Raw genomic sequence first — 8790 nt, forward strand, 5'->3', positions numbered from 1 at the left:
TTCCACGTCAGGACTAACCCCGGCTGGGGGGACTTAAGATCCCAGCAGACAGATGGAGATCAAGAATGTTAAAAAAAATAATAATAATTTTCCCTTAGGAGAATTGAACTCACATCTTCTGTGTGCAACGGCGAAAGAGCCTAACCACGTCACAGGCGCCCTTAAGACAGGAAAGTAACGGTTTAAGACTTCAGAGAATACACAACCAGGTACACTATACAAAAGACTTTCCACACTTCCATAAACCAACGTCTGTGGTCATAGATTCTAGCAGTTACAGTAATGGTTTACTAATAACATTGCTATTTATCACAGCCGTGAATCTGACTTCAAATCAAGAGGAAACCCGAGAAAGACCTGGCTAGATGAGGTTGAAAAGGTCTTGGAACAACATGCTATGTCAATCACAGACGTTGCATACTTCTAGCACGATGCCGGAATCTACACCTCCCCTCGACATTTTTAAGAGACCAGAAAATAAAAAAAAGTACAAGTAAAGTACTTACAAAAACAAATAGGTCTTATAAGCGCCTAAAATTGTAGGTGCCCCTAAAGAGCAAAATAAAAAGAAAAGAAGGGGGAAGGATAAGAAGGATACATGTTTGATTTGAAAGGAGAAACAGACCAAAAAGAGCGCACACCAACAACCCACTAAAAAGTGTCATTGATGAAGTTATTAGGGACATTTCAGGGAACCAAAATTCTTTAAAAAGGCAGTTTTACTTATCTTTGGGATAGCAGAAAAATTGTAAATAGGAATCTATTAAATGTCAGCTATATACACGAAGATAAGGGAAGGACAGACGGTAGATAGACAAACGCACTTGCAGACAAAGACGGAGAAAGGTATGGCATAGCACACGAGGAGAGAGAGAGAGAGAGAGAGAGAGAGAGAGAGAGAGAGAGAGAGAGACAGACAGACAGACGGACAGACGGACAGACGGACAGACGGACAGACGGACAGACGGACAGACGGACAGACGGACAGATGGACGGTTGGACGGTTGGACGGTTGGACGGATGAACAGACAGACAGACAGACAGACGGATGGACGGTTGGACGGATGAACAGACAGACAGACAGACAGACGGATGGACGGTTGGACGGATGAACAGACAGACAGACAGACACACACACACACACACACACAGGCACGCCCCCAGGGACTCACATATATCCACACAGACATACCTTCAAACAGAAAATAGACAAAGTGAGTGAAAGAGAGTGACAAGAGAATAGGGGAGAATGGAGAGGGGGCTAAGAAAGATGGAGAGAGAGAGAGAGAGAGAGAGAGAGAGAGAGAGAGAGAGAGAGAGACTCGGTTGGTGCTGTTGTGTGGTGCTTGTCTTTGTACGTAACAACAGCCCCACCCCACCCCACCCCCAACCGATTTTCTAATACAGTGAAGTTCACACTTGCTGACAGAACAAGCTCACATTCAAATTTGACACGCTCAGTTCCAAACCAAGACACAGATTTGTAACATTGGTCGACGCGCTGTCCTGGTCTATGTGATCATAAACATAGGAATGTAAACATAGCAGTTGTTTTCCTTTCGCTTCTGTAATCTTGGACTTGTTGAATTCGACCAAGTCAGTCAATACACTAGACAAGGTCATTTTCTTAAATTAACAATCTTCGTGATTTTAGAATAATAGCTCTCCTATGCATTAGAGTGTAGTTGTTGTTGCATTGAGACACACAACATTGTAGGTGGGCCATTTGCCGATCTCGCCTCACGCAGTTTTAGTAGCCGAAATGACCCTGGGCGAATATAATTATTTCTTATTCGCACACGCAGTGTGAATAAAATTATAAAGTATTCGCACACCCGGTGGGAATAAAACATTTATCATTGGCAGACCCGGTGTGAATAAAACTATATTATTTGCACACCCGGTGTCTGAAATCACTTCGAGATCAAATAAAGTCTTTTACATGTCATTCCACTCCTTGGCTGGCTTTTTGTCTCTGAGTTAGTGACTTGAATTTGAATTGTTCAGACAAACCTGCCATGACGGCCACTTTCCATTTCCCCTCATATGTATAATATTCTTTCTGTATAATTTAACTGTAAACCGGTCACACGTCCAACGCGGCCGCGGCCACCGTATTTTACCAACCTACAACCGATTTTACCTGCTGGAGGCGACCAGGCGTGGTCTTGAATCGCCCGATGCTTTGTCATAAATTCTCTTGGCGCTGTGGGCGGGCGTCATAGTCCATTCACCTGTCGTTATTATCAGTCCCTCCAATGAATGTTTACCCAAGTTGACCAATGGGTTGGCGAATAAATTTTCTACTGCTGGTGAGAGAAGCGTGCGATCCATCATAACATATAAGCCCCGCCCATAACTCATACACAAATCGTACGTGAAGTGACTGTTTTGTTTACTCGTCTGTAACAAAGTAACAATGGACGTCAACGTGAACTTGTGACAGAAGCGTCGCCCGTTCTCTAAATGGTGGAGACTAGGTGTTTGTTTTACCGTGGCGCTTGGTTTTCATCATCTTACATTCTCTATTTTATCCTTGGGCGAAAGCAGCAACTAAAAAGCTAATATTATGAAAAAACGAAGCAACAGCAACACAAAAATCTCTTCTTAACCCCCACACCCCCACCCTCCCTTTTTCCCCAAAAGAAACTAACCCCCCCCTCCCCCGAAAAAAAACCCCGAACAAAGTGGCAAGTCGTACTTAAGTACAGCAGGTAGCCTGTCAGTCTAGCCGTACTTGGGTCAAGCTCTATTGACCAAAACCTGTTGAGTACACAGGTCTCATTAGATCTAGTAATACATTCAGTTTTAAAATACATACATGTCAGATGAGACGCCTTTTGGGTCGACAGAAATACAAATACTTTAGGTATTGCAAACTAGAACATTATTTACAATTCAGTACACCTGTTTTTTGCTGTTTGTCAGTAAAGCCATTTTTATTAGGTACGGAGTTTAAATATCTAGGCAGCACTTTTTCTGAAAACGGGTCCATAGACAGAGAAATAGAAATGCGAATTCAAAAAGCCAACGCTGTCACCTACCAGCTCGCACCCCTCCTATCTCATCCAAACATCTCCATGGACACAATCACAAAGAGACAGCTTATCACCTCAATATTCATACCAACATTATGTTATCAATTATCAGTGCCAGACCTGGACCTTAAGCAAAACCCATGAAAGCAAAATCACCGCAAGCGAAATGAAATGTCTCCGCAAATCCCTTAACATCACAAGACGAGACAGGCAGAGAAATGAAGAAGTAAGAGCAGCTATCGGCACTGAGTCCTGTCTGCGTTACATAGAAAGACAGAGGATAAAATGGTTTGGCCACCTGTTACTGTTGCGCTTGTCACATGACCAGCCGGCCTCGAGAGCCTACAACACCAAGCACTCAGGCTATAAAGGAAGAGGAAGGCCACGCAAAAGGTGGATCGAGGGTGTCAAGGAAACCCTAAGAAAACATAACCTCACAACTGGAAGAGCTGTGGAGCTGGCCTACCGTAGAAAACTGCATCTCCCCTCAACGCTAAACGCCAACAGAGGATGACAAAGTAAAAGTAAGTAAGTATTAAGTAAGGCTAGGCAAGCCGTCTTGCCTTCATTAAAGGGAGAAGATATTTGTATGGTAAAAAATGCCTGCCACTTGCTTCCTGTCTCCAGTATAGCAGAGTTTTATTTCGTATACGAAAAACACAAATTATTGTTGAGACTTTTTTACTTTTTCACGTGTCATGCGGCTGACTTATGTCAACACCTTTTATGAAACGGAGTGTCTACGCACACGGTACCCGGGCGCCTAGTCTCAGTATCTAAGTACACGATAACCGGGCGCCTAGTCTCAGTATCTAAGTACACAGTAACCGGGCGCCTAGTCTCAGTATCTACGTACTACCGGAATGAAAATAAATCAATATTTTGTCCTGTGCTGTCACTTGCGGAAAAAAAAGAAAGTCATATAAGTGTCTTGTCGGGCTCGCCATCTTGACCGGTCACTGAACCTGTGCGTGCACATCAGATTGTGAGTACCGGTTTGGGTCACCACAGTTCATTCAAAGTCTGTGCGCTGCGAAGTATAGGGCTCTGGAATGGGGGGGGGGGGGGGGTTATAGATTTTTTATAAAGGTACAGTCGGGGGAGGGGTGGGAATGAAGGCAACACCGAATGACCAATACTGAACTTGGAGTTCTGAACTGCCCGGTTACCGTGTACATGACACTGAGACTACGTGCCCGGATGCCGGTTACCGTGTACGTAGACACTGAGGCTAGGTGCCCGGTTACCGTGTACGTAGACACTCCGCAAAACGACTATATGACCTTATTGTGTTGCAAGTGTGTAAAACTCTTATTAAAACTTAAAAAGAAACTTCCCATTTCACCCTTTTGACAGAATGTCTTTAGTTGTTTATCGACGTCTGTGATTTGTGGAGTATCTCCATCTTTCTATTGGGACGTTGTATTCCTCTCTGCTCGTGTTGGAGCTTGGCTCCTTAATTATCTAAATTATGTCAAAGGGGGCGTTTAACCACCCCCCCCCCCCAAAAAAAAAAACAAAAAACCCCAAAACCCCGAAACAACCTATATATTACTCTGTCACATTTTTAAGTATACACTGTGTTAAAATTAAAATAGTTAGTTTCACAATGAGTCGATATTCTTTAAAATTTCAGGAATACGAAGTCAATCAATTCTAAAAACGAAAACAACAACAACAATACGGAATGTTAACATAACAGGTTTATTCACGACTTACAACAGTGAGGGGGTGGTCTACAAAAATAACACGATCAGTAGCGTTGATGACGGCCTGGCATTGTCGCCGCCTTGAATCAATCAATCGCTGCACTGCCTGATGAGGGATGTTATTCCACTCTTCATGCGATGCTCTCTCAAGTTGAGGAAGTGTCTGAAGCTAGTGTTGTCGCATGTTGTTCAACTCATCTCTGGTTTGTCTTGCCGTTTTGAAACGATTCCGTAGATGCGACCGGCGTATAAAAACCCTCTCTTGGGATAGTTTTTCTTCTCCCACGTTGGCAGTTTCGATCCTTTCCTGATTTTGTCATTTTCTCATGATCCATTGTTGTGTACACATGTCTTCTTGTTACATTAAAATATCTCGCAACAGTGGATACTGGGGCACCCCCGCGAATCATTCCAACAAGCTGATTTCGCACATTTTCTCTTTGGGCGTGGCTTGATGGAACGTAGACTTAACACGTTTTATCACTGGCGAATTTTTACAAAAATGACAAAGCTTTGATATGTGCTTCTTTTTTAACCAAATCATTGCCGTATCATGAGTAATTAAAAACAAAACAAAACATGTAGCACGCATGCAGTTACAAAACCACTGGTGCGTTCAGAAATCTGAAAACAGCTCACCAGCGACAGGTATATCGCGTAATCAGTGTGTAAATTTGAAAATAATTGGTAGCATAGATTTTGTTTTATTGAGCTTCAAAATATGTATACTTAAAAATGTGACAGAGTATATTAATATTTTTTTAAGTGGCTTTGTTCCAGGCAGCCAGTAAATGAGTACATGTGAATTTGATCTTAAAATTTGAAAGTTGTTTTTAGACTGAGCAACGTCAAACGTGGGTGGTTGGCGGATGCTCGGGTGTGGTTTGCTTCTTCTTCGCTATCAAACATTTTTGTGTGTTTCTTTTTAGTATCACTTCTAATCTTGCCCGTGGTTGTCGGGTGCTCTGGTGTGGTTTTCTCTCTCTTTCCTATCAAACCTTTATCTCCACCTTTTTGTGTTTGTTACTGTCTTGTAACACTTCTAAATACTTCTAATCTTCAGCACTATACGACGTTATTGTGTTGCAAGTGCCGTAAAACTCTTACTTAAACTAAACTAAACTTCCAATCTTCGACACTTATAGTTATAGTATAGACAAAATTGCGTTGTAAATGCTGTTTTAAAAACATAACAAAACTCGTATCCAAACATAATCCGAGCCTGGTCTTGCATTCCACCAATGAACATTTATCCTTAAATCTGAACGGCAGACATTGAGACAGTGGGTGGTTGGCGGGTGCTCTAGTGCGGTTTGCTCCTTCTTTCCTTTCAAGCATCTATCGTCCTCATCTCTCCTCCTTCTTTTTTATGTTTGTTACTCTCTTGTAAAGCCTCTAATCTTCGGAACTTATATGACCTTATTGTGTTGCAAGTGCCGTAAAACTCTTACTAAAACTAACCTAAACCCCGAATCTTCGGCACTTATAAACCTAATTGTGTTGCAAATGCCGTAAAGCTCGTACCAACATTATAACCCAACTTGATTTTGATTTAATTTGACCAATGAACTTTTATTCTAAAATCTGAACGACAGACATTGAGACCGGACATTTGGTGAGTCAGTAAGTAGGTCTCCCTGTGCTACAAAGAAGCCTTGGGTGCCTGCTTATAATTATAATAATATGTCAGTAAATAGGCTGTGTGTGCTTACTACAACCCATGCATGGGTGTGTACGCACATTTTAGTCCAATATAAACCGCGCTTATTTCGATAAACAGGTCGTAACACGCGCTTGATATGATGTGATGAGTTGAATCCTCACTCAGGCCACAGGATTGTTTTCTGCCCTTTAGTCAGAGTTGGCGTCCGTGGCCTAGTAGTTAGTGTAAAGTAAAGTTGTTCCCGCATCCGATCCAGACATAGGAGATTGTTTTGTTAGTGAGACAACTTCCTGGGCCTTCGGCATATTATTGTGGTAGGGTGACCAGTTCCTTTCCACGCCACCTTTACTTCCCCAACTCGAAGTCAGGTACCCTTTACTACTGGGTGGGCAGGAGGGGGCGAAAAAAAATAAGTGTCCGACGCAAGGCTCGAATCCGGACTTTCCGCTTCGGAGACAATCGCACTGACCGCTCCGCTACCGCACCCAGTGGTTAGTGTACTGGATCTGTAATCGTGAGATTGCGGGGTCGGGTATTCATGCCTCAGCTCGGTCCGATGTTGTGTCCTTGGGATAGGTACTTTGTTTTAGTAGTTTTACGGCGCTCGCAACTGCATAAGGTCATATGAGCGCCAATGAGTTGATGTCAACAGAGAAGTTCTTACAGGGCATTAGACTTACTCTACTCACCTCTCTAGCTTCAACAGCACAAAGTGTGCTTCGACTGTTAAGGCACCCCGGAAATAGCGGGTCACAATACAAAAGAGGTAGAGGAAAATAACGGTAGTAAGGATTAGGAAAGAAAAAGCAGCAGTTCCCCGTTGTAGATCAGGCACAGTTATGAGCGTGACTTGGTGAATCGGCCCATTTACAATTCTACTGTGCTTGAACGAGAAATGCCCCCTTGTAGTCCAGGCAGTTATGAGCATTAGAACTAAAAATGCCCCCCCTTTGAGAATGGTCTAAAGACACTTCAGTCAGTGGCACCACCCAGGGGGGTTATAGGTACTTTACTGAACACAAATTTCCTCATTTGGCTCGGTCCTTTCCAGGATGGACATTAAACTCGGAGGTCCCAACTCTCAAATAATGTAATAGAGTTGTGTCAACATTTCAAGTCAGGATAGGATACTTAACATTTCAACAATATCACCAATTACAAGCGCCCCGGTGTGATGGTTTTGTCTTCCTTTTCCAAGCTAGATTTAGAATAGACCCGTGGGTTACATCCAAAAAGTCCCGATCTGGCTCAAAATTATGGATTTTGAGTTGTAGGCAATTTTAGCTTCTTCATCCTCTCTTACATTTATTTCATAGCCTTTGAACCCCCTAACGCCTTATTGTCCCATACCTGGCATGTTTGTCACCACCATTTCCTCACAAAGTCAATCCTTTATCGCCAGTTTCCTCAAAGTGCGGTTTTTCTATATACTTTTTTTAAAAATAGCTCCCTCATTTTTGATCGAATATAAATATCTGTCTGCTGAATTTTTTATATGTGGAATAGATTTTTGTTGGTGGTGTCAGGAGTGTGGATTTTCATGGATGTTTGGTAAACCTGAATAGTACCCCACGACAAAAAATTCATCAAAAATGTTCTAATTTGTTTAGGAGAAATTGAACAGACAAATTTGTAGATCTTATGTTTGCAAACATGCATGCAAAAAAATCTCCAATATATTTCCAGGAAAAATAAGTGTGGTATTCATTACGTAAGACATGTCAGCAAAATCCAAATGGCCGCCGTATCCATGGAAACGAAACTTTTTTTCTCAAATTAGAATGCGGATTTTAAGACTCCTGATCCTGACTATGTTAGTTATATGGTTGAAAATTTGTAAAATTTGATCCTCTAACAAGCGAGATAGCCTTTAGGTGTATCCCCCACCCCCTTTCCTTAAGTTTAGACTACGGTGTTATGTATTTCCGGGATTGCACAAGGAAATTCCAAACAGATGGAGCAAGATGGGCGAAGGATCTTTCAGCTATTTTTAAAACCCCTTTTATGAGAATTCTAAACCTATATTGTGTACATCTATTAAGATCGCCTGATCTCTGTTAAATGGTCGCTTTTAAGTTGTTTTGAGAAAATCGAAGGTAACGTTTTCGGACCATTATTCAGTTTCTTTAATAAGACAAGGAGAGTTTTTTTTCTCTAACCAAACATATATACACAGCAATGAAACCAAACTTCTCCTTTAGGTAAGGCAATGCACACTTTTGGTGAAGGTCAAGCTTGTCCCTTAAAGCGACCAAATAACCACGCCTGCCCAACATGATCGGAAAGGATTCTGCTGTATGCTTTGTGTGTGAAATGTGTCTTTTTAATGGGGATTCACTTGTAAATGTGTTTAAAGGTGAGAGTCTTCTCTCCCCCCCCC

The sequence above is a fragment of the Aplysia californica genome, unplaced genomic scaffold, assembly GCF_000002075.1.
Source record: "Aplysia californica isolate F4 #8 unplaced genomic scaffold, AplCal3.0 scaffold00045, whole genome shotgun sequence".
NCBI classification, from domain to species: Eukaryota; Metazoa; Mollusca; class Gastropoda; order Aplysiida; family Aplysiidae; genus Aplysia; species Aplysia californica.